Source organism: Zalophus californianus, chromosome 4 (genome assembly GCF_009762305.2).
Source record: "Zalophus californianus isolate mZalCal1 chromosome 4, mZalCal1.pri.v2, whole genome shotgun sequence".
Classification (NCBI taxonomy): Eukaryota; Metazoa; Chordata; class Mammalia; order Carnivora; family Otariidae; genus Zalophus; species Zalophus californianus.
Window position 1 is genome coordinate 149333025 of NC_045598.1, and position 25626 is coordinate 149358650.

At 43.0% G+C, this 25626-nt stretch overlaps 1 long non-coding RNA gene across 2 annotated transcripts; it reads right to left on the reverse strand.

Moving 5' to 3' along the window:
* Positions 1-8804: 8804 nt before the first annotated feature.
* LOC113934990 lies at positions 8805-25540 on the reverse strand. Of its 2 annotated transcripts, XR_003523850.2 has the most exons (4): positions 25102-25540; positions 24892-24994; positions 17402-17563; positions 8805-9646 (listed from the first exon to the last, which is right to left on the reverse strand). It is a non-coding gene; the product is annotated as an uncharacterized LOC113934990 (long non-coding RNA). The 2 variants fall into 2 exon arrangements; XR_003523851.2 differs by lacking the exon at positions 17402-17563.
* Between the last annotated feature and the right edge of the window lie 86 nt (positions 25541-25626).

The window sequence follows — 25626 nt, forward strand, 5'->3', positions numbered from 1 at the left end:
ACCCCTGCTGTGACTGTCCATCAGCCCTCCTAGAGCTTTCCACCTTCCTAGCTCCCCTTTCCCTCCTGACCTCCCTGCCCTCGTGGTGGATTGGCTCTCTGTTGCTGGTTTGATGCGTACTTTCCCCAGACCGAATCCCAGGTCCTCTCTCCTACTCTGCACCAGCTCCTTTGGACATCTGCTTTGGTTTCCTCCTCTGGTCTATGCAGCTCCCACTGTGCTGGCTCTCTTCCAAGTTATTAAGAATAGGAGTTCAATGAGGGCAGCCTAGACCAGGTCTTCTGCTTGATGCCTCCCTGGAGCCAGCTACCAGCTCGCCCCTGAAATGGGCACCAAAATGCCAAAGCTGAGCCTCTGCCACCTGCTCTGAATCCCAGCCCCACCACCTGGCTACTACTTTTACTGCCTGAGTCTCGGTTTTGTTATCTGTATGATGAGGACCGTAATCCCCTTCCTCAAAGAGTTGGAAATAGTTTATGAGATAATGCTATAAAGCACTCAGTATGTGACAGCTATTGAGAAAGTTCTAGCTATTATTAATATTGTCCTAATTCCTTGGCATGTTCCTCACCCAAGGGGCAGGGCTCCAGAGGCCCTGGTTTTCCCATCATCACAAAGCTAAACGTAGCCTGAGCCAGACTGTGTCCTCATGTCCTGCACTGTGGGACACCCTGGGGGAGAGAAAGAGAATTCTGACACAGAAGACGGGGAGCAATCGGGGAGACCCTACACAAAGTAGGTGCTTTTGTTAGAGACCGGTTTCAGAGGAAGGCGCTACCATGAGCAAAGACGGGGGCCCGAGGGACAGAGGAGTCAGTGGGGAGGAACACTGATGATAAGGGTGGAGCTCGATCATGGGGAGCCTAAAGCACCAAGCTAAGGAGCTTATTTTGAAATCAAAAGGGAGCTACCTAAGGTGTAGGTTAACCCTGGAGCTATTTTGGGTGGCAGCCTGTGTGTGGAGGCTGGACGGGAGAGAGGAAAGGCTCTAGGCAGGAAGGTCCAGAAGGTCTATCCTTTTAAACCAGGTTTGTGTCGGTTACTATGAAAGCGATGGTAGTAGTGGCATAAAAATGTCAGGACTTCGATTGGAACTGAGAAGGGAAGAGAAGGTGGAGCGTGGTGGGTCAGAGCTCTGTCGGTTTGACCAAGCAAGCCAACATCCAGTGAAGGAATGCGGTCAATCCGTCACCTTAAACACAAAATATTTCCTAGACTCAAAACAGGAAGAGCAAGAATGTAACTGCAGGTATTATGCTGTCAAAAGTAGGACTGAATTAATGAAAGGCGAACTGCTGTTCTGGAAACAGTTAAAAAGAAAAGAAACACAAGCACGGGGAGGCAGAAGTTGGCAGTATCCAGAGGAAGGGAGTCCATGACTCCCCAGATTCAATTCCCCAGCACTGCCCTGGGTATATTCTGACCCTACTGTGGGTCTTAATGCCATTAGCCTTTCCATTTGTCACCAACTCTCCTTGCTCTGACCTGATACTCATGGGGACACTTCCTGATTGTAATGCTGCTTTGCACATAAATCCTCCTACAGAGGAACAAACCGCTGAGCAGCCAACACGAATGTCTAGTACATTTGGCAAGAGAAAATAAGAGTGTAGTGATTAAAGAGCATGGTTCCCGACTTTAAAACTTCCCAGCTGTGTGACTTTGGGCAAATTAGTTCAAAGCTCTACAACTCAATTTCCTTATCTGTAAAATGGAGATGATCAATAGTACTATCTCAGAGGATTGTCCTAAGAACTAAATGACATAACGCACGTAGATATCTCGAGCAGTGTCTGTATATAGTAGGTGCTTAATACGTCATAACTATTATTATTACAGATCTCCTTGAAAACTGATAAATGATGGTACTGTGATTTATGCAACAGTGGCTCATGAGCATGGTAACTGTGAGCCAGTGTTCCAGGATGCCTTTTTCTATGCAACTGATAAGATTTTTCTAGATATATGAAGCTGAGAACCAAATCCTCCACCATGGTGGATTTGTTTGCTTGTCTGTTTCCCACAAAATCTTTGTAACTCTTTCAGAAAAGAGTTTGTGCCTCATTGTCTCGGTATCCCTAGTGCCTAGAATGGTACCTGGCACATTGTACGTGTCCAATATTACCACTGGTCCACTTTAGTGTTGTCCAATAGAAAAGTAATTGGTAGCCATATTTTATTTATTTTTTAAAAAAATTTTAAAGATTTTATTTATTTCAGAGAGTGTGAGAGACAGAGCACGAGAGTGGGGAGGGTCAGAGGGAGAAGCAGATTCCCTGATGAGCGGGGAGCCTGATGCGGTACTCGATCCTGGGACTCTGGGATCATGACCTGAGCCGAAGGCAGACAGTTAACCAGCTGAGCCACCCAGGTGCCCTGGTAGCCACATTTTAAACAGCACCACATTTAAACCTTAAAAATGTTAAGTAAAATTATGAGGATATCTTTTTTTTTTTTTTTAGATTATTTATTTATTTTAGAGAGAGAGAGAGCGGGAGGAGAGGCAGAGGGAGAGGAGAAAATCTCAAGCAGACTCCCTGCTGAGTGCAGAGCTGGATGCAGGGCTTGACCCCACAACCATGAGATCATGACCTGAGCCAAAATCAAAAGTCAGATACTTAACCGACTGAGACACCCAGGCACCCCAAGGCACCGAGGATCTCTTTTATATTGAACTTCTACCTCACACCATGTACAAAAATTGACTCAAAATAGATTGTAGACCTAAACACAAGAGCTGAAAGTATGAAATGCTTAGGCAGAAATGTGAGTGTAAATTTTCATGACTTTAAATTAGGTGACGGTTTCTTAGATATGTCAATGAAAGCACAAGCAACAGAAGAAAAAATAGAGGATACAAAATCAACATAAAAAATCAGTTGGATTTCTACACACTAATAATGAACTATCTGAAAAAGAAATTAGGACAACAATCCCATTTACAATAGCATCCCATGGGGCTTCAGTGGCGATACGACCGGTCCATCCAGCTTTTGAGTGTGTGTCAACATCATCTGCCTATGCACCACCTCCTCGTTCCAAACCCAGGTCCCTTCGGCCCACTCAGCCCTCCGTCTTCCCCCAGTGGGACATGTGGGATATTGGATCACCTGCATGCCATGTGCGGGCCCTCTCACTGCCTCATCACCATTTCTGCTCTTTTGTAGCCTCCCCCGGTGAGGCGGGCTCCTCTCAGAATTTCAAACTGGAAGTGAGGCAGAAGTCCCCTCTGCCTTTGGCTTTCTTTTTACTCTAACTGGGGACTCCATTGTTTCCACTTTCCCCTTTTCCAAGATTTCCAGGCAGTGGCTCAACTGCATCAAATGCCCCAGCTCTTGCTTTCTTTTAAACTTTTTTTTCCAGTTTTATTGAGAAATAATCGACATATATCACTGTATGAGTTTAAGGCATTCAGCACAATAGTTTGATTTACACTTTTTTTTTGAGGATTTTATTTATTTATTTGAGACCGAGAGGGAGGGAGAGAGAGAGAGAGCACGAGTGGTGGGGAGGAGCCGAGGGAGAGGGAGAAGCAGGCTTCCCGCGGAGCAGGGAGCCCGACGCGGGGCTCCACCCCAGGACCCTGGGATCAGGACCTGAGCCGAAGGCGGCCGCTTCACGACTGAGCCACCCAGGCGCCCCTGACTGACACATATTCTGAAGTGATTACCACAGTAGGTTTAGTTAATATCCATCTTCTCATATAAATACAATAAAAAGGAAGGAAAAAATTTCTACTTGTGGTGAGAATTCTTAGGATTTGCTCTCTTAACACCTTCCCTGTATCCCATACAGCAGCATTAGCTCTAGTCACCGTGCTGTACATTACATCCCCATACTTACCTTTAACTGAAAGCTTGTACCTTTCGACCACCTCCTTCCACTTCCCCCCATTTTAGTTGTTTGGCCTACCGGTCACTCTCATTCGATTCCCCAACAACCTACCGAGCAGGGTAAGTACCAGTTAGGGTCAGAGAGGTGGAGGGGTTTTTGCAAGGCCACCATTGCAAGTTTTCAGCTTCCTGGCTGCAGACCTCTCGGTAAGGATAGTGTGATGAGCAACATAGACTGAGAATGACCCCGGGAACTCACTCTGGTGACCCGGACAGTGAGCTAGCGATGAGACTCCTTGTTACAGCAGAAGAGCTGCATCTAAGCTCAGCTTGCCCTGGGACTGCTAGTGTCCTCCCTCTTGTGGAGGACTGCAACATCTTAGGGATCCCAAGTTCCTCAGGTGCTAGGCAGCTGGCTTTCCCAGCAACTTCTGTAAACACCTGGGCCCCCAAATCCAGACTGCCTGGACAGGCTGCCTGAGGGTTCCCCCAGGGACAAGACAACACTCTTATACTTGCTTTCTAGAAAAAGTGGAATCAGGGTTGCGGGGCGGGGTGGGGGGGGATTGTTCCTTATTGGAATATCAACCCTGACTACAAGTCTTGCAGGGCACCCTCACCTGTCTCTCTGAGGGCCCATGGGAGGCAGCGCATCCATGTCTTCTCGTTCTATGTGATCTGCCTTATAGGTTTCCCCTTTCCTCAATAAAGGGTATTCTTTAACCTAAACTGAGGTTGTGGAATTCATTCCAAACCTGATTCACAACAGGCAGTGACCGAGAAAGGATCCAGCTTTCACGACAGTCAGACCACCTGCTTTGTAAATGTAGGTCGAAGGCTATAAGTGCCATTCAATTGTCTGCACAAGTGCAAAGCTATTAGTACAGTGATGCAGGAGGAAAGTCATGCAAAAATTATCTCATTCTTATTTTAACTTTATGCCTTCAAGTTATATGAATCCATTCAAGTTATCCTAACTTTCTTCTGCAACAAAATAGCGTATGAATAAATACCTATCAATAAATGTGTTATAGACCATTGTTTTATCCAAGACTTCTATATTCTTTCTGCTTCCTCTTGCCTTCACTTGAAATGCACACACACACGCACACACACACACTCATTTACTCTTTGGCAGTAGTTCACCCATGCCATTACCAAAGAAACTTGATTTCTGTGGTGATTCTGAATATTGAGATTGTAGGGGCATCTGGGAACATTCTTCCTAATTCTTCTGACCCTACAATTTCTCTCATGTCTCTACCACAGTGATCAAAGACAAAGTATCTTTTGATAAAGCAGCAGGTTTCTCAGTAAAGTGTTAACCTACCCTCATGAGGATTCCTTTGATTACTCTTTGGAATATTCTCCATCTTAACCCTTCCCTGATCCTCCCATATTTGCAGGTTCATGTTTCAGTTTTATCCCTTTCCTGAAGTCTCTTCTCTAGCTGAGGGCTCCCAGGTCCCCTTCCCCAGCACTTGCTGATTATATATCAGTTTTTGCTTATATACATCATGGAATAATATATACAGACTTACATGCTAGCTAGAGAACAGGAACCATGACTGATACTTCAGTATATTCTGCTGCCCAGAACAATAATTGATTGGCTTTGATGTCAAATAATACTTAATGAAAGAAGAAAAAAGAAATTTCTAGAAACAATAAATTTGGTTTGTCTTTTTATGCCTTAGAGCCCAATGGCTTATATTTCTGGGAATATAAATATCTAATTAATTACTCTAAATTCATTCCTGGTTTGTCTTTTAGAAAAAATAGTCACCAGTAATTACATTTCTTCTCTTGTCCTCATGACAATATTATACGTAGGAAAGAAAACCTTTACATACTTTCTCATTAGCTGGAAGTTTCAATTAGCTACTCGACCTCCAATATGGTTAACTTTTACAATATCCAGAACATACCCTGAGATTAAAAAGAAAACTATAAAAACTACAAAAATCATAATGATTTATTTCATTGCCCTATCAGGTTTTTTAGCCTCACTTTACGTGTTCATTAATTTCTTTCATTACTCCCTGGCCAGAATGGCTAAAATTAAGCAAGACTGACAATATAAAATGTTGATAAGGATATAGAGCAACCGATTGTTGGTGGGGTTGTAAAAAAATCATACAGCACTTCAGAAAAAAGCCACAGTTTTTTATAAAACTAAACATATGCCTACCTTATGGTCCAGGACTTCAGCTCCTAGGTATTTATCCGAGAAAAATGAAAACATACATCCACACAAAGCCATACGAGAACGTTCATGGCAGCTTTATTCCAGGTATTGATCTTGGGGAACGGATACACAGACTGTGGTACATTTAACAAATGGACTGTTGCTTGACAACAAAAAGGAAAAATTCCTGACACAAGCAACACCATGGGTGAATCTCTAAAACATGCTGCACGAGAGAAGCCTTGCATAATGCAGTATGCACCGTATAGTTCCAACTCTATGCCGTTGTAGAACAGGCAAAACTAATCCATGGTGGAAAAAATCAGAGTAGTAGTTGTCTCTGTGGTTGGGTAAAAGGGCAGATTGACTGAGAAGGAGCATGAGACATTTTGGGATAATAGTAATGTCATTTTGATCAGAGTCTCCGTTAAACAATTGTGCACGTTTGTCAAAACTCAGAATGTTCGCCTAAAATGTGCATATATCGTTGTGTATACCTAAAAAAATAGCTGTAAATAAAATGAAACTTTAGTTAATGAAATGCATGTTGAAGTATTTAGGGGGAAGTGATGCTTGCAACTTACTTTAAAGTGGATCAAAAAAATTGACAGATTCATGGATAGGGATGGACAGGGTAGAGATGTGATAAAGCAGGTATATTAACATATTACGATAGAATCTGGGTGGTGAGTACGTGGGTGTTGAGTACAAATTCCTCCCAATTTTCTCATGTTTGAAAATTTGCATAGTAATATGTTGACTGAAAGCTCGTTAGCTTCGCTCATCTTCCGAAATCAGCACATCGTCCTTTTCACGTTTCCTTTGGTCCTCACAGTTCCTGGAGGCACAGACACAGCCTTGCGCCTACAGCTACCCATGTGATGTGATTTGAGAGACTCCAGGAAGCCTTCTCTGCCCAGCATCTCCCTTGCCACAATGGAATTTTCTATTAAAGACTTTTTTCCTTTAGATCTTGACAAATTTACTTATTAGAGCAAATGTTTTTTTGTAGCTACCTTTGGAATATGTGAAAATCTCTGAGACTAAAGCAAGTTTTTCTTCTTAAAGAAGAAAAAAAAAAGATTTATTCCTTTAGCTCCAGAGGGAGTTTGGGCGATCAGAAATCTCCTATGACAATGCAAAGATCTCTAGGTCAGGGAGTAATTTAAGCCCGGGGGGGAATTACTTGTCAAATAACAGAGAGCAGAGCCTTTTTGCTACGGTAAATAAAATACAGAGGAGAGGGGGACAAGGGAGGAGAAAGAGAATCTGTGTGGGAGGTTAAGACATGTCGAGAACAGACAACAATCTCCAGTTCTGCCGGGGCCACGCTGGGCTCACCGGTAGGGGACAGCTCTCATTCCTGCTCCTCAGGCCACAACAGCCAGAAGCCAGAAATAGGGTTAAGATAAGGGTCACCAAGAAAAGTTTCTCTGACTCTGACTTTGCTTGCTATATAGGAAACTCTGTTCCTCGATGTCTTCCAGCTTGTCTAGGGGTCCTGAGAGGGTGAATCTTGCGTGCTTGAGAACCATCAAAGCCTGTGTCAAAGGCCTGGATGCCTGACCCGAGCGATTTCCTCCCCTATTATCAATTCTGGTCCAGAAGCTGTCTGGGTTCAGCAACCCCCTCCCTCCCACTCCCCGCCCCAGACGCCCTTCACCCTCTAAACCCGCACGTCATCCCTAGAAGCTTCACTGAAACTCTGTTTTATTCTTTTTATTGCAGCCTCTTCTCAGGCCTTGGGTCCAGATCATGGGCGCAGGGCTGGGGCCATCTGAGGGATAGATAGGCTCTGTGCTGAGGTGTCCCCACCTCGATCACTGACTCAGTGTCCTTGGACAATCGTGTCACTCTCCTCTCTTATAATGAATTCTCACTTCCCTTAGGAGGCTTTTTGGTTTTGGCACACAGGCCCATAACTATCTCTCCTTTTGTTTCTTTTCAGGCAGAACAGAATACTAGGGAGATCCCAGCTGAATCTGACAGATGGGACCTTAGCTTCCAAAGAAAAACCAATGGATGCATACTTCCATCTATATTGCTGTTCCTTCCACCAAAAGATAGAGTCTTAGCTTTTTACCTCCTTGCATGTGAGTTTGGCCATGTGATTTGCTTTGGCCAATGACACATTAGCAAATGTAACACAAACAGAGGCTTGAAAGGAGTTTGTGTAGCCCCATGGGTGAGCCCAGGTGGGACCAGCAGTAGAACCACCTACCTGAGCTCAGTTCAAACTGCCAACATCCAGAATTGTGAGTTACTCAATGATTGTTTTTTAAGTCACTAAGTTTTGTAGTTGTTTGTTACACAGCAATAGATGACTGAAACGTTGCTGGAAAAGAGGAAGAAGGAATGTGGAGTTGATGGGATAAGTATCCATAATTGATGGATAAGATAAAATCTAAGCTCTTCTTCAGATCCTGAAATTCTATGATTTGATAAGAAATCCCCAATGTCTGTAGCAAGGATAACACCTATAATTTTAAATTTATAATTCAAGACCACATCTTCTTTTCTCCTCTGTTTGATATTGGAAATCCCAGAGATACACAATGTGTGACCAGAAAGAACTATGACTGATGACCACCACATTGATCTCATTACTTCTTGACCATACCTTGTTCCGTCGCTGCCACAGGGCAGGACCTTTCTTGAATCGTGCCCTGTTTGTAAATGTTTACTCCATATGATTCACACCCCAATCTTGGATAAGAGCTATATGCAAAAAGAAAGAGTTGAGATTTATGTATGAATTAATTTTTTAATAAAAAGAAATTGAAATCACTTGCAAAGTCACACACAACCATAAAAGAATGTAGCTGCTATCACACTGAAGGAAATTATCTCCAGGCTTCCATCCAATACCATGCAATTTTCAGCAACTGAGACAGAAGCCTAGAAAATAAGAGGTACTAATGGAAATGCTGACAAACCCATAACTCCCACTGCTGAAGGAATGGCAGAGAAAGACCAGAATTATAACAACACAATGTGAATCCTGTGTTTTTACCTAGCATTGGCAGCCAGTGACATAACAGGTTTTCATAATGACAACATTATAATTAAATCGCCAATTGTTTACCTAAATAATTTCTGAAAGTCAGGAAAAAGAAACGCTATTTAATTTTGGATCAGCTCTCATTTTCCTGAGGTGTTTGCTTCCCGCCACAAGTTGGAGATTTCTCAGATGGGACATCACCCTGTCCTGGTTTACAGACACCTGGTGCGTCCACCTTAGTCACTTGGAGGGAGATTGGGGGGGGGTTCGTGCGGGGGTACAGATGCATCTTTGTATACAATGTGTCACACTGAGAACTGTGGGCCTAGAGTTCTGGGAACATGTCCTCTTTCAACTTGGTATTCAGTGCTTTCCCCTCCCCGGCTGTGACACAGTTTTCTCTTTGAAGCACAGAGACATCAGGAAGAAGCATGGACAGTTCTCATCTCCATTTATGCTGCTCCCTGCCTCCTCTGCTTGCAGAGGGAGGGCCAAGGGCCTCAAAGGGTCTCCTCCTCCAGACTCCCAGAGCGGGCCCAGCAGGAGGGGCTGAGCCAGTTTGAAGGTGCAGCAGCCCTTACTCATTACAGAACGTCCTCTCTTCTTATCTTGTCTTTTTTTAGCCTGAAGGACAAAGAGAGAGAAGTCTTGATTTTCCTCATTAATCTGCTCCAGCTGGGGGCCTGTCCAACATCTGAAATCACTTGCGACGTGACAGTTATTTATTTTTTGTAACACTAGCATCTCATTTTATGTAATTTTATGGGTAACAGGATGAGAGTTCAACTTAGAAAACTTTGGGCCAACAACCACTGAGACAAAGGAAACTGAAGACGAAGAGGTTGACTGTGACAGCGAGCTAAAGCGGCCTGCTATACCAAGAATGCACAAGGATCGTATTTCCCGAAAGGCCACGTTTCTTCTCTGTTCAGTAATGACCTGGAACCTCCTCCTCATCAACTCTCCCTTGGGCTTCCTAGTTACCCAAGGCTGACCAATGTCACAGCTCGGAACAGTGGACCCATAGAGTCTCGTGCTCTGGGCGCGGAAGGGACCCTGGACTTCATTTTAGTTCATGGGGCCCCCCACATCGCCCAGGCCTATTTGGGGGTTGGAGAAACAAGAATGGAGAGTCTTGTAGGTTGAACTGTGCCCCCCTCCCCAAAGATATGTCAAAGCCCTAACCCCTGGTACCTGTGAATGCGACCTTATTTGGAAATAGGGTTTTTGCAGATGTAATCAAGCTTAGGATGAGGTCATTAGGGTCATTAGAGCCCAGTTCAATGTATGTGCCGTCCTTGAGTACCAGGACAGACACACGAGAGGAGAATACCATGCACCACACAGGAAGAGATGAATGTGCTGTGACTGCAAAGTGGGGGCGCCAAGGATGGCTGCCGAACCCCGAGCAGCGAGGAAGAGGCAAGGGAGGATTCTCCCCTCCAGGTTGCAGAGGCTGCCTGGCCCTGCCGACACCTTGAGGCCAGATTTCTGGCCTCCGGAACCGTGAGAAAATACAGTTCTGTTGTTTGAAGCCACAGAGTCGGTGGTATTTTGTGACGGCAGCCCTAGAAAACGAATACAGAGAGTTTAGGCAAACTGCCCACAGTCACATGGCTGGTGGTGACACAGGACACAGAGGAAATAATCCCGGTGATTCCCCCTGCAGAGATCTGCCCATTGTCCTGGGCTTCATGCCTGAGTTGTAGACATGTGTGCTTCCTTACGTCTTTTGGTTTTGTTCCAGATTTCTGTAATCATTTCTCTCAGATAGACTTCCCTTGTCTCCTCACTCTCCCCGTTGTTTAAAAAATGTGAAACCTACAGGTCATATTCCCTTCGCCCGGATTCACCGATTACCATTTTGCCACATTTGTTTCTCTTATTTTTGTCTTAAACCATTTGAAAGTTGCAGACTTTATGACATTTCCCACCTGAAGCTTTCAGCATGTATTTCCAAAGAACAAAGACAGTCTCCTTGCTAACGATCTGTTCCAAAGAACTTAACACCAAGACAAAAGGATTACATAATCAAAAGACGATATTCAACTTTCTCCAACTTTGTCCCAAATAACCTTTACAGATATTTTCCTCCTTCCCCCCTCCCTTGCCCTCTCCTCTTTCCTCCATTTTTGGGTCCAGCACTCCATCACTCAGCCGTCTTGTCTCCTTCGTGTCTTTTAATTTGGAGCCTTCCTTCCCTTTTTTGTTGTTGTCCCATCAGGGCACTGATGTGTTCGAAGAGTCCAAGCCAGTTGCCTTGCAGAAGGTCCCACAGTCTAGATTTGTCTGTTTGTTTCCTTATGGTCAAGTTACACATTCTTTGGTGAGAATACTTATTTCTGAGGTGATGCTGTATACTTCCCATTACCTCTCATCAGGGACAACATGTCAGTCAGTAATCACAATCGTTGATGATGTTAGATTCATTGAAGCTGGTGGTATCTGCCAGATCTCCCCATTATAAAGGTACCATTCTCCCCATTGTAATTAACAAATAATCTGTGGGGGATATTTGAGAGAAGACTTGTTCTTAACTACCTAATACAGTACATCCGGAGTTAAAAACAAACGCAGAGTGGTATCAGATAATCACTCGGTAGCTGAAATACAACACCTAACGTGTCTGCCTTGACTTACCACAGGTTTTTTCCTCAGGTTGTAGGGGGGTTAAGATTAGAACAAACTCCCCTTCTTTACAAACCACAGCCTACAGAAACCTGAAGGTCATTCTCGTGGATTTACCAGCACACATAATATGATCCAGGCTTTGGCCTCAACCGACATTTCTTATTACTACATTGAAACTTAAGAAAGCATACCCAAAAAAGTTAAATATATCAAAGACTAAAACCCTAGGTAGGTAACCCCAGTGCTTCAAGTACAAAATTGCATTTGATAAGATCAAAGGTTTGTTTCTCAGCATGTCCGTTATCATGGGTAACACAGAGCGTATTCTCTTACACTTGTGGCTGGGTGGCATTTTCCTGGTTGGCTACCACAAAGAGCACAAACTTGAGAAAGCTGAACAAAAATAGATCTATCTGCAAAGCCATGTCAATCATTTTTGAGGTCAAAAATACTCACTGCTTTAGTTGGAAATCAGTATTTTGGTAATTAGTACAACAACAAGAAAGCACACACCTAAGTTTCTGAGTGAATATTAAACATGGTGATTGTGGTACTTAAGCCACCAGGCCCACCCTCAGGGTGTTCCTACCCCACAGGAGGGTCCTTTCTGTGGAATTCCTGAGTTCTTTCTGTATTGTTTTCCCCACTAGACTGCAAATTCCATGAGAACAGGGACTTGGTCCTGTTAGATCGCCAGTGTCCAGAACAGTGTCTGGTACACATTGGGTGACCATTAACTATTGGTTGAGTGAATTAATGACTCAAAATCATGCTCTTTAAGTTTAGGTCAATTCAACATTTTTTTTATTTTTGTTTTATTTTATTTTTTTTAAAGATTTTATTTATTTGACAGAGAGAGATAGAGCGGGAGAGGGAACACAAGCAGGGGGAGTGGGAGAGGGAGAAGCAGGCTTCCCGCGGAGCAGGGAGCCCGATGCGGGGCTCGATCCCAGGACCCTGGGATCATGACCTGAGCCGAAGGCAGACGCTTAACGACTGAGCCACCCAGGCGCCCCTCAACAGTTTTTTTTAAAGATTTATTTATCTATTTGAGGGAGGGAGGGGCAGAGGGAGAGAGAGTCCTAAGCAGACCCCGTGCTGAGCCCGGAGCCTGATGTGGGGCTCGATCCCACAACCCTGAGATCTCGACCTGAGCTGGAACCAAGAGTCAGGTGCCTAACTGACTGTGCTATCCGGGTGCCCCTATTCAACGTTTCTAACCAAGAGATATGACCTCATGACTCCTCCGCCCCCTTTTAATGTATTACATTTGTTTCTTGGGAGTATGTGAGTAAAGACAGGCTTCTCAGATTCTCTATCGCAACCTCCAGCAGCTTAGCTAGTCATTTCAGGGCAGACAGGCTTCCAGACACTCCTCTGTGAGTCAGATAGGTCATGAGTCCACCCCCTTGGGACCACGTATCTCTATCTTTGTCTCTCTCCCTCCCTCTTTCTCTCTGTCTCTCTCCCTCCCTCCCTCCCTCCCTCTCTCTCTCTCTCACAAAGAAGGAATCAGGAAGGACATGTAACATTCCATTATTCCATCATTACCGATAATGTTTACCTCCTTCCAATATTTCCATTGCGGAGTTGCTAAAGGTCATGGAGAGAGACAAGTCTGAGGATTGTTAACAGAAAATATAATTTGCTTAACTATTTAACATTTTTTTCTCTACATGATTCTGTCTAGAAATACTGTGATATAAATTTTTTATTAATTTGCTTAAATATATGACAGCGAAAATAAATGACCTGTCCTATAAACATTATTTTTTTTTGTTCATATGCAGATGCTCTAGACTGAAGGAAGCCAAAAGAATCAATTAGTATTCATATTCACTCGAATCAGGACCCTCCAGATTCAAAGATGGAAGAGAGTGCACAGGAGAGGAGAGAGGGTCTCCTCTCAGAAGGAGATAGCAATAATAAAAATAGGAAGAGTGGGAGTTTATGCTTATTGCATGCTATCACTTCTGTTTACAACAACCCTACAGAGTAAAACAGATTATTCCCATTGTAGAGAGGAGGAAACTGAGGTTTAGCAATGTTAGGACCTGACAGTCAGAGGGGGATGGAGCAAGGAGCTTGTATGACCTCAGAGCGCTCTTACTTTACACAGGGATTGCTTCCAAGTGCACAGTACAATGAAAGCCTGTTATGTACAAGTGTTGTCTGGCAAGTTTTCAAGGAAATCTTTGATCGTTTCTTAAAGTGCTTTTGCTAGGAGGCACTCGGGGCAGGTAAGCTCTTGTAAGATCTGCCCCAGAGTTCAGACAGGGGGAATCCCTATACTTTTCTTAAACATCATTTGATATTATTCAGTCCTTTTATCATTTTTGTCATTCTCCTTGACTCTCTCTTCAAAGAGGACACATTCCTTAAAATTATGGCTACAGCTCAATTTTTCAGAGGCATCTATTTGCAAAGAGATGAAAAGCTTCGCTACCAAAGGTGAGCTGAACGAGAGGCAGTGGGCACAGCCGGCCTTCAGCGGGGCGGCAGTAAAGGTCCTGTTACTGCTGACCTGCTCAGACACAGCCAATGGCTCGCTCTTGCTCGCATCTCCTTGCAAACAGCTAGGGGGAGAAAAGGCCCATATATGCAAAAGTTCTGATTTTTTTAACCGAACACCCAGAGAGAAGTAGAAGGTTTATAATCCTCAAGACTAATCTTATCTAAACTTCAGAAGAATTTATGGGGGTAAAAATCCTTCTAACACCAGTGTATTGTTGCTGGCGGCAGCTTTGCAAAGCTGTAGTTCAAATTCTGTCCCACTCTGGACACAGGTTTCCTATCTTCCTCCCACACGCCTTCAGACACAGGTAAGAAAAACATTCAAAATCAGTCTTAAAAAAGCAAGCATGCATATTTTTTTCTTTCTCATAGATTAATTGACCCCTAATGCAGATGTGGTTACACCGCTTATAGGCAAATAGCAGGAACTCCTTTACACAGGAATGGATCTCTCTTCCGACTCGAGCTCAAGTATAACCAACCATCCATACTAAGGGCTCCTAACCTTTTGGATATCCAGGACGAATAAATGAATGAATGAGTGAAAATGCAGATTGATGTGAGGTTGCCAAGTTTCATTTTGCAATTAAAGAAAACATAATAATACATACTACCATCATGCCTTCATAAAGGACAATATAACAGAAAATAAACATGTAAATCCGAATTTTAGGCTGAAGAATTTATAAAAATCATAGTTATCTTATGTAATTTCGTTTATTTCACTAAAATAACATGGCTTCATTTTTTTTTTCTCACTCTGCCACAAATCGTAAAAATTCTATTAGAGACTAGCACTGGTCCTGGGACCAGCACCTGGGGACCACTGATCTTGGAAGAGTCTTTCCTGATTCCTCCTTCCTCCACCAGGCAGAACTCCTTCTCCCTTTTCTTCAAGCATTTTGTGAATACTTCTGCTATATCACATGGTTTCATAATTATTCCTGTTAATGTTTATCTAGCAGCTAGACCACAAGTTCTTAAAGGCACAAAGATTGTGTCTTACCCTTTTATCCATTTACAGAACGTAGCACAAAGCTTAGAACACTGTCAGCATTCTAAGAGAATTTATCAAAATAACTTGTACATAAGTCAAATGTAAAGAGAAAGTTCTCTCCCTAGGCAGAAGTAATTATCTTATTTGTAAACTAGCATACCACACCAGGCCTTGAAGGTAGATCCCAGAGGTAAAGAAAGTTTTAAGAACACTCAAATGCCACTAGCACATAGTAATGGCTTACAAATTTAAATTGCAGTTGAAATAATTAGTCAATACCATTGTTCTGAAACATAATCTTAGTGAAGAAATTTGGGGTTGTGCTTAAACATTCATAGTGACATCACTTTATGCATACTTCAAATGAAAATGGAATTTCCAGATGCAGAATAGAGTTAGAATGATCAAAAGGCAGGGTAATAGCCAGCAGCAAATGAAATCCTTTGTGTTCATTTATTCAGGTGGTTTGCTAGTAAGTCATGGATCTGTGGTCTGAATACTGAACCCTGAGCCAGCAGTTCCCTGAATCCAGGAAAACAACATGTCCTAATGTCTTTCCCTGACAAAAATTTGGCTACAGTTCAACACTGCAGTAAAAATATGTTCTATAAAAATATCTTTATGGATTTTCTCATTACATTGACAAGAAGGGTGGACTCATCTTATGAGTGGTGGAATAACCAGAAATTTGTATCCTCTATACACATATACTTCCCATGAAGCAAAGAATATAGAAAAGCGAAAGGAATTAAAGTTATAATCAATCGTGTCTTGCATAACCAAATTCAGAGAAGATACGCATATATAGTGTTATGTTAGCTACTATTTTTAACTTCTTAGTGGTATCCAAAAGTTAAGTCATTTAGTGTTATCTTAAGAATCAGATTTGGATTTACCTTTAGCAACGATTAAATAGAGTTACGAGGTTACACAAAGCTTTATGGATGAAACTGTGGCAGCACTGGCAATGGTAAACAGGCTCAGAGGAAGAAAACTGGAAACCCAGAATAGCACTGCTCGCTGGTGCTCATTCACCTAGTGTTCCAGACGCAAGGAATGGAAACAGCTCTGGGGGCCGCACTTGCACATGAATCCAGTGCTTTTGTGAAAGCGGCATCATGTGGATCCGCTACATTATTTACTCAGTGTGACTGGCAGCCTCCAAGACAGCCCCAGTGATCCCCACCCCTGGAATTCATACCCTTGTGGAGTTCTCTCCCAAATGTTACCAGGGTTTGCTTGTGTGACCAACAGAATGTGAGGAAGTGACCAGATATCATTTCTGACCATATATCATTGCAGCCTCATCTCAATGTCTCCCTCAGATCACTAGCGTTCAGGAAAGCCAGGCCCTCTGTTGTGAACAGCCCTATAGAGAGGCTCATGAAGCAAGAAATGGAAAAGTTCTGCCAACAGCCATGGGCATGAGCTGTAAGCACATCCTCCAGCCCCAGTCAAGCCTTCAGATGACTGCAACATGCTCAACAGCCTGGCTGCACCCTCTTCAGACTCTGAGCTAGAACCACTCAGCTACACTGCTCCCGGATTCCTGCTTCTCAGAAACCAAGAAAATAAATGTTCATGTGTTCAGTTGCTCATTTCAAGGGTGATTTGTTACCTAGCAATAGATAACTAATATACCCACTGTAGTCTTGGCTGAGTTAGGTAAATTAATTGAGCCTCTCCTTCCTCATATATAAAATGGGGACTAATATACATAAAAATATATTTGTATTTATTCTCCTTTGTTCCAGAATGAACAGGGATGCATAAAATACAAGACAGCATAAATTAAAAAGAGGAGGGAGGATAGAAAAACAAGGGTGGGGGTATAAAAAGAAATGGAAAAGAGGCTAAAAAAGTAATACAGAACACATATGCTATAACTGGACCACCATCGTGGCTCCAAAACGTTGGGTACCTCCTCTAACCTCCTCCCTCACTCTGTCACGTACACACAGACACAGTCAGGTGTTTAATTCAGAGTCCCAAAATGTCAAAAAGAAAATCCAATTACCTAAGAAACATATAATTATCCTTAGTACTAACAGAGTTTTCGTTGGGCACTACCCTAAAACAGACACTGTGTGGAGGACCAGCTGAGAGGCCTTCACCTTCACAGGTCATTTAATGACACAGGGTGCTCCGTATCGAGTGTCTGCTCCCGTGCAGGCCAGGGTTGGGCTCCCCCACAGCGGTGCCTGCTATCCCTACCGCCATTCGGGGCAAAGTCTTACCTGTACCACAGCTCGCCTCTGAAACTTTTGCCCCTCACAGACTAATACTCTTGACTTTCCATCTTCACAAATATTAAAAACAGCCCACTTTTGGCCATGAACTTAACAGAAACAGTTTGGGGAAACTTGAATCTTCTGAATATTTTCCCAAATTCCTTCCATCTGAATAAGAAAGAAACAGTAAGCATAAATGTCCATCCTCATGGTCACCCATGCACAAAGCTTTGGGCCTCTTAGATACCCTTCCTTTCCTCCCTCTCTCATTTACCTAACCACCAAGTCCTGGTGTTTTCAGTAATGTCTCTTTCCACCTGTCCCCTCCTTCATATTCTTCCTCCAGTGTCTAGCTCGGAGTTTTAACTTTTTACTCCCATACTGAGGCAATAACCTGTCTTAGGCTGATTCTTTTCCCTGGTGAGGGTGCTCTTCCTGGTTGGCAGATGGCACTGTTCTCTTTGTGTCCTTGCTTGGGAGGGTGGGTGGGGAAGCAAGCTTCCTGGTGTCTCTTCTTATAAGAGTACTAATCCCATCATGAGGGCCCCATCCTCATCCAGCACATGAATTGGGAAGGGACATAATTCAGTCCACACTAAGCCCCTGGCCATCCCCCATCCAGCCATGACACATATGAATGTCAGAGTACTTTTCTTTCAGAACAGTTTAGTCAAGTGTCGACCTGGGTCAAGACTGCAGAAAATCATGACCCAGCTTTCTGCCTCCACTCTAACTCCTGTTCTTCACCCAACAGAGCACCCCCACTCTGATTTGCTCCATCCCCTCTCTAGGCCTTTCCATACTGTGAAGCCTAGAATGCACCACCAGCACCTCCTTTCTGGATTCCAGTTCTACTCTTTAAACCTAGTTCAAATACCAGCTCAGAGAACTGAGAGTGTCAGAGTTGGAGAGATCACTCTGTCCAACCTCAGCCTCATCCATGCAGCATTCACTTGCCTATCCAATATTCAATGGGTACCTTCTAAACCATATAAAAATGAATAGGAAAGGCTTAGCCTAGAAAGAGGTATGGAGTCATACAGGAAGACTGGAATGTAAATGATAACAATGTAAGTACAATGTTTGAGACCTGAACAAAGTGCTTTGGAAGCTCATTCTTTCATACTATTGTCTGGATTTTATTCAGATACCTTCAGTAACAGGAAATTCATTACCTCAAGGGGCAGTCATTCCATTTTCAGAAAACTATAACCACATAAAGTTGTAAGATTGAGTTTAAATCTGATACACATTTATTCTAGCATTTTCAAACTCTGGAATTTTCAAAGATAAATCTAGCTTCTTTTTCATGTGACTGTCATTTAAGTATTTGAAGATCATACCAGGCATATCCCTAAACTTCTCATATGTTCCGACTCTAGGCTCTTCACCCTATTGGCTGCCCTCCTCTGGCTCCACTGAAGATTTTTTACACCCTTCAAAGTTTGGTGGGGAGTCACCAAGGCAGAATGTAAAGAGGTTATCACCTCCATTGTTCTTATCTTAAAGCAAACTAAAGCCACATGTGTCTTTTGGGGAAGGAATATTAATTCTTATAGACAATCAAAATTTCCAGTGATTCTTTTTTGCCTCTCATACACCTAAGTGATCATTCCTCCAAAGGTCTGTAGCACAAACTTGAATGGTTCACATTAGGGCCTGCTGCAAATTGTGTTAATTTTCTGATGAGATTTTTTTTTTAAGATTTTATTTATTTATTTGACAAAGAGACAGTGAGAGAGGGAACACAAGCAGGGGGAGGGGAAGAGGGAGAGGGAGAAGCAGGCTCCCCGTTGAGCAGGGAGCACAATGTGGGGCTCGATCCCAGGACCCCGGGATCATGACCTGAGCCGAAGACAGACACTTAACCACTGAGCCACCCAGGAGCCCCTAATGAGATTTTTAATAAAATTGTCAGTTATATATAATTATCTGTGCATTTTTAATTAATTTATTTTTTAAAAAAAGATTTTATTTGGGAGAGAATGAGTGGGGGGAGGGGCAGAGGGAGAGGGACAAGCAGACTCCCCACTCAGCTCAAAGCCTGACACAGGGCTCAACCTGAGGACCCTGAGATTATGACCTGAGCCGAAGGCAGACATTTAACCGACTGAGCCACCCAGGCACCCCATTTTTAATTTTTTAAAATCTAAGCTCTCGGGGCGCCTGGGTGGCTCAGATAGTTAAGCGTCTGCCTTCGGCTCAGGTCATGATCCCAGGGTCCTGGCATCGAGTCCTGCATCGGGCTCCCTGCTAGGCAGGGAGCCTGCTTCTCCCTCTGCCTCTGCCTCTCTCTCTCTCTCTCTCTCTCTCTCATGAATAAATAAATAAAACATTAAAAAAAAAAATCTAAGCTCTCTACCTAAACAGATTTCTGGAGGGTAAAAGATACTTTGACCAATCATAGTTTCCCTTCATAAGTGTATGAATGAATGAACAAATGTTAAGGGAGAAAAGTGTTGCGGCAAGCAGAACAATGCCCCTCCCTAAAAGATGTCCGCATCATAATCCCCAGAACCTGTGAATATGCTGTTGTTACATTACAAGGGGAAGCTCGGGTTATAGATGGAATTATGGTTGCTCATCAGTTGATTTTAAAATCAAGAAATCATCCTGGATTATCATGTGGCCCCACGGAATCTCAAGGGTCCTTTAGAAAGGAAAACAGTGGAGGAGATCAGAGTTAGTGATCTGGAGATGCCACTCCGCTCACCTTGAAGATGGAGAAATGAGCCATCAGCCTGGGAAGGCAGGCAAGTTCTTCATGCTGGGTCTGGAGGGAAAACAGCTTCTTCCCTAAAGACTCCAGAAGGGAATGCAGCTCTGCTGACGCTTTGATATTAGCCCACTGAAACCCATTTCAGATGTCTGACCTCCAGAACTGTAAGATATGTGTGTTGCTAACCATGACATCTGTGGTCATTTCTTACAGCAGCGATAGAGAACTCATTTAAGTGCTGCAACTTGGTACCATTTGCCAGCCATCATTTGGTATTTTCCTTGACATTTTCATTAATCTTTATAACATGTCTTAGACTTTTTAAAACTTGAAGCTACTGGGTAAATTCTGAAAAATTACCCAGCTAGTAAGAAGCAGAGCTAGGATGGGAACTCAGGTCTCTCTGGCTTCAACCTATACCCATTTGACAAAACCATGATGCCTTAAGGGATAGAATCTCAACCCAGATATTGTACCTGAGTAATTATCAAAATATTCTGATTAGCGTTCCAGAGCCCATTGTTCCTGGCAGAAACTGAATACATAATTCAAAAGCTATTACTAACATTCCACTTTAATTTGTCTGTCTTTTCTCTCCTTGAACTTTTCTCCCTCCAGTTGATACTGCTTAAAAATAAAAGTAACGTTTTAAACTGAACATAATTTATAGCTTTTGACAGATTAAACTGTTCGCTTTGTATCATATAATTATCTATAGTTTTATTACTAGGATATAAATCGAATACATTAGGTATTCATCTACAAATATTAATATCTGGCTTCCAAGGAAAATATGCTTTGATAGCCACAGTTGGTTCTCCTGAAAAACCATGACCAAACCCTGCAGCACTCTGACAACAGGGGTCACTCAGAGGTGATACACGGAGCCGTACAGAATGTATTGCTGGTCACAGATGCCATAAGCATGGGTGAAAGTTCTGCAAATACATAGTTTGACCTCAAATCCATAATGAAGATGTGAAACTTTCTTCAGTTCTTTATTACAATGTATTCATCTGTTGCAACATGCCACCTTTTCCTTCATTTGAAATGAGTTCTATCATTCATTATTGAGCACCTATTATGGGTGGTGGTCCTTATAATGTAGTGCCTTAGACAGCAAGCTCTGGGATAGATGGTTCTACTATTTCGTACTTCTGTAACCCTGAGCAAATTGCCCTCGTTGAGATCATTTTCTTCTCTTGCGAAATGGAATGAATGATAACACCTATCTCATATGAGTGTTATAAGGATATAACGAGACAGTGCAGTTATAACGGGGTAAAACAAAGCACTCACTACCTGTTAGTTCTCACTATATGCCAAGCCGTGGGTTTATATTAGTGCTTAAAAGAGACATGGTCCCTGCCCTTGAGAGGCTTACATTCTAATAGTTAAGGTGTACAGATAAGCAAAAAATTACAGCTTTTAAGAAGTGTGCAAATCAGCAGCTACTATTTTTGAGTATAGAGAGTGGGGGCTTCTCCCGAAGTCTGCAGACTGGCCTGACCTGCTTCAGAGGCACCAAGAATCAGCACCTGTTGTATAAAGTGCTCTAGACCCACGCCCATGTCTCAGTTCCCCCAAAGCCCTTCCTTCACCTTTCATCCTCTGTATTCTGGGGAATCCATCTGTAGACTCACACTGAATGAAAAATCAATTTGGCAGATTGTCTGATGGCTAGACAATACCAATCCCCCACACCCATGTCATCCTTAGTATTCTAAGACACCCTCACCACTAACAGGGGTTGTTGAAAGATGTGCCACTCAGGTCCCCAGACCTGCAGCCTTCTTGCTAAAGCACCTGAACCTCTAATTAAGCAACCCCAGATACAAACTTTTCATATTCTTTGTCATGTTAAATTAATGCACAGAAACTTCCTGCCTACTGGTCAGGAGACTTCTGTCCCTAGCTTTGCAAGAGAATGGAAGCTTTATTTTTTTTTCCCCTCAAACATACTATTGCCTCATGAATCCTGATGACAACAGATTATTTTTAAAATATTAAATGAGATAAATGTGAAAGCACCTTTAACAGCCCCTAGTCCACATGACATGAGCTACAATACATCTTCTGTGTCTTTCTTATAGGTGATTTGTTGATCTCACTACATAACTCCAAATAATTTCAAAGAAACAACCCTGGGATGGTAATAAAAGAGATACCTATTGCTTAAGTACTCAGTAAATACTTGCTGATTTCCTATTCAAGATCTGGAGAGGGCAGAAAAAAGATCTGGAGGGAAGTAGGACTTAAAAGAGGAGTGTGGTAGACCCCGCCTCTCTTCCCTCTGATTGTTGATTTTGGCAAAGACAAAGGTAAATCACTAGCCAGGGGGCCCACAGTATCTCAGACCTACATGCAGGTCTATTTTAAGCTCCCTGGCTGGTATCACCAAGACTCTTCTGGACCATCACCATGTTGTCACAGCTAACCTCCATTAGCCCCAAGGGTTTGATCATCCATCCACAAGAACAGGTCAATCTGGTGCAGCACACGCTCATTTCCAGGGTTATTTTAGGGCAACAAAATGACTGGCAAGGGTCTCATCCAAGAACTGTCTTTACATTACTGGTGTCACAGAAAGCATGTGTGTTGACAAAATAGGTCTTTTTGCACAGCCCTTTTTTTTTGGTACCAGACTGTTTTTGAAACCCCTTCCTCTCCCTTTGTCAGTCCTTCTTTACAACAGTCCTGGGTTGTCACAGAGCTTCATTTCTATGCCTTCCAATGTCCAAGTGTCAACAGATGTTCTGGTGGCTAAAACAGTCTGTGGGGTCAGAGCTGCCCTTGCCTGGCCAGACAACCGTGTGATAACAAACAGCACCTCTGAAGCAAGTCTACTGAGTGGCTAAACGGAGATCTAGAGACAGGAAGAAAGCCAAGGCAGAGAGGAGACAAGATTGAGATACTAAAGAATCTCCCTCAGTGGTACAGGTAGTTGGTTCCTCTGCAAGACTATGACTTTATTTATAATATACATGTCACCGAGTCCTACAACTTTGCAGCAAGCAAACCAAACTTGCACATCTAAATGAATTTCATGGCCATTACTTTGGGGAGCCTTTATTCTGATTCCAGAAATACCCTGACATTGCCTTCAAGACTCATAACAAATTCTTTTGACTATACTTAGTGGTGGCAAATACTAGTTTTTTGAGAATGCGTGTTATTTTCAGATATAGCCAGGTCATTTAGAACTAAGAATAGTAAGATGGGGGAAATCAATGCTATTTTGGTATAAAAACCAAGGTGCTGGTTATAGTAAAACACGCTGGAATTTCCTGTGCAGACAAAAACAATTTAAAAAGGTAATTTTAAAAGTGCTCTGAATAATGGCAATGTTGGTGTGGAATAAAAGTATATGTAACCAAGGTAACAACTTGAAGAGGTCATTGATATGGATGTATACATTCTGGAGTGTCATTACTCTACTTTTGCAGTCACTGGGAAAAAGTTTATAGACAACAGACAAGCCTAGTATAAACTTCACTTCTGAGACCTCAGGCAGAAACTTGTAAAGATCTACTCTTACCTTCAGTTAACTGGTCACCATGTCTGCAAAGAAGGCTAAGAGGTAGTGACACTCCTCACGGATATTAAACTGAAATTCTAAGGTTCTAAGACTTTCCAGTCTATTAGTAACTTCTTAGTATCTAACTAAGAACTAAGAACATATTGCGCTTAAAAATCTAGATCTCCTACTCTTTAGGAGTCCTAAATCTAAAAGAGGCACACTTATCTGGGCACATGTCAAAAATATGTCATAAAACATGTCAAAAAGCTAATACTTTCTAAGATTTTATTTTTAAGTAATCTCTACACTCAACTCACAACCCCAAGATCAACAGTCACATGCTCTACAGACTGAGCCAGCCACTTGCCCCAGTAATAGCTAATATTTATATAGCCCTTACTACCTGCTATGTACTTTCTTTAGCACAATATATATTTATATTGACCTACGTAATCCAACCCTGTGTTACTACTATTTTTATTCCTATCTTACACATTGAGAGAGCTGAGCCAGAACGAGGTTGCCCAAGACCACACAGTAAGCGGCAGAGCTGAGACTGGAACCCAGGCAGCCTTTCTCCAGTTCTGCTCTTACTCACTATGCTAAACCACAGTCTACTGTTTCTATGAACCAAGAAAAAACCAAATAAATCATATACTAATAGGGAAAAGGACAATGAAGAATACTTACAAAATTATGGGAATCTCATTTGAGAAGTAGAAAGGGGGAAGGTAAGGCAGATGGACCATCTAAATGGGGATGAAGGCCACTTAGAGCAGCTATAAGAATTTTGTGGGCAGCTTGGAGCTGAACAAAAAAAGCTCTCCTCTAATTTATTTAGAGAATAGAGAAGGCAGCTGAAAACACCCGGGACTTATGAAGAACTTGTTCTTGGCAGTGTTTTGTGTATATAAAGTTTTTTCTTTATTACATACAAATCAAATAATGCAAGATTAATAAAAATAAAACTCCACAATGCTATTAACATGATAGTTTTTATATCCAGCCCACATCACTTTATGAACTTTGTTGGCTAGTAAGCAGATATGCCTAATAAATCAAAGTAAATTTTAACACTAGGCAGGCTAAGTGCAATGATCAACTTGCTGTCATCTCCAAGGAAGCTTCTAGAAGCCACTATCAATGACTCAGTTCCCATAAAGAGCGCCTATGTGGGGATGGAGACAAATTAAGAAGCCCTCAGGATGTCTTCTGCCTAATCACAGAACGCCAATGCCACCCAAAGCCTAAACTTACTTCACAGAAACAGAGTCCTATGGAGCAGAAATAACTTGAGATGATGGTCCTCTGACTTCAAGTCCAGTGCTCTTCCCACTTCTATAGGCTGCATTCTCTTTTCCTTGAAACCAGGGAAAACGAACAATAGTGATTTCAAAGCCCTTCAGAGCACACACCCACTCTACAGGGAAAAGAATTCCCTTCTCACAACTTCCTCTTGCTGTTTACCGGCTTTCTCTCCCTGGGACCCGCGAGGTGTCCAGAAAATGATAGAAAACATTATCTGAGTTAACGTTTCTAAAATCTGCAAATGAATGGGGCAACAGATACTTTGGGACTGTCGTGCTTTATATTCTAGGCTGCGGCGAAACGCTGGTAATTCCTTTCCCTGCTGGGCTGAGAGCCGTCCCCGCAGCCTATCCTATGAAGCCTCGGCCCACTAGGAAGGCGCAGGGAGGCGCTAGCCGCCTGGCCACCTGGCACATGGCCGGTCCCCCCGCCGAGGTGCCAAGGATTCACGGAAGCCCGTCCGGCTGGGAGCAGCCGGTCCACGGGGACCCCAGCTTGTGGGGATGCTGGGGCGGGCCCAAAAACTTCTTCTCTACCCCGCCCGTCGCCAGCCGCTTCAACACCGCCCTTCCTAGCCGGTCGCAGGTCCCTAGCGCCACGAAGCCCCACCTCCCACCCTGCAACCGGGCGCGGTCACGTGAGGCGGGCCCGTGGAGCCAATGAGCGGCTCGCTCGGAATGGAAG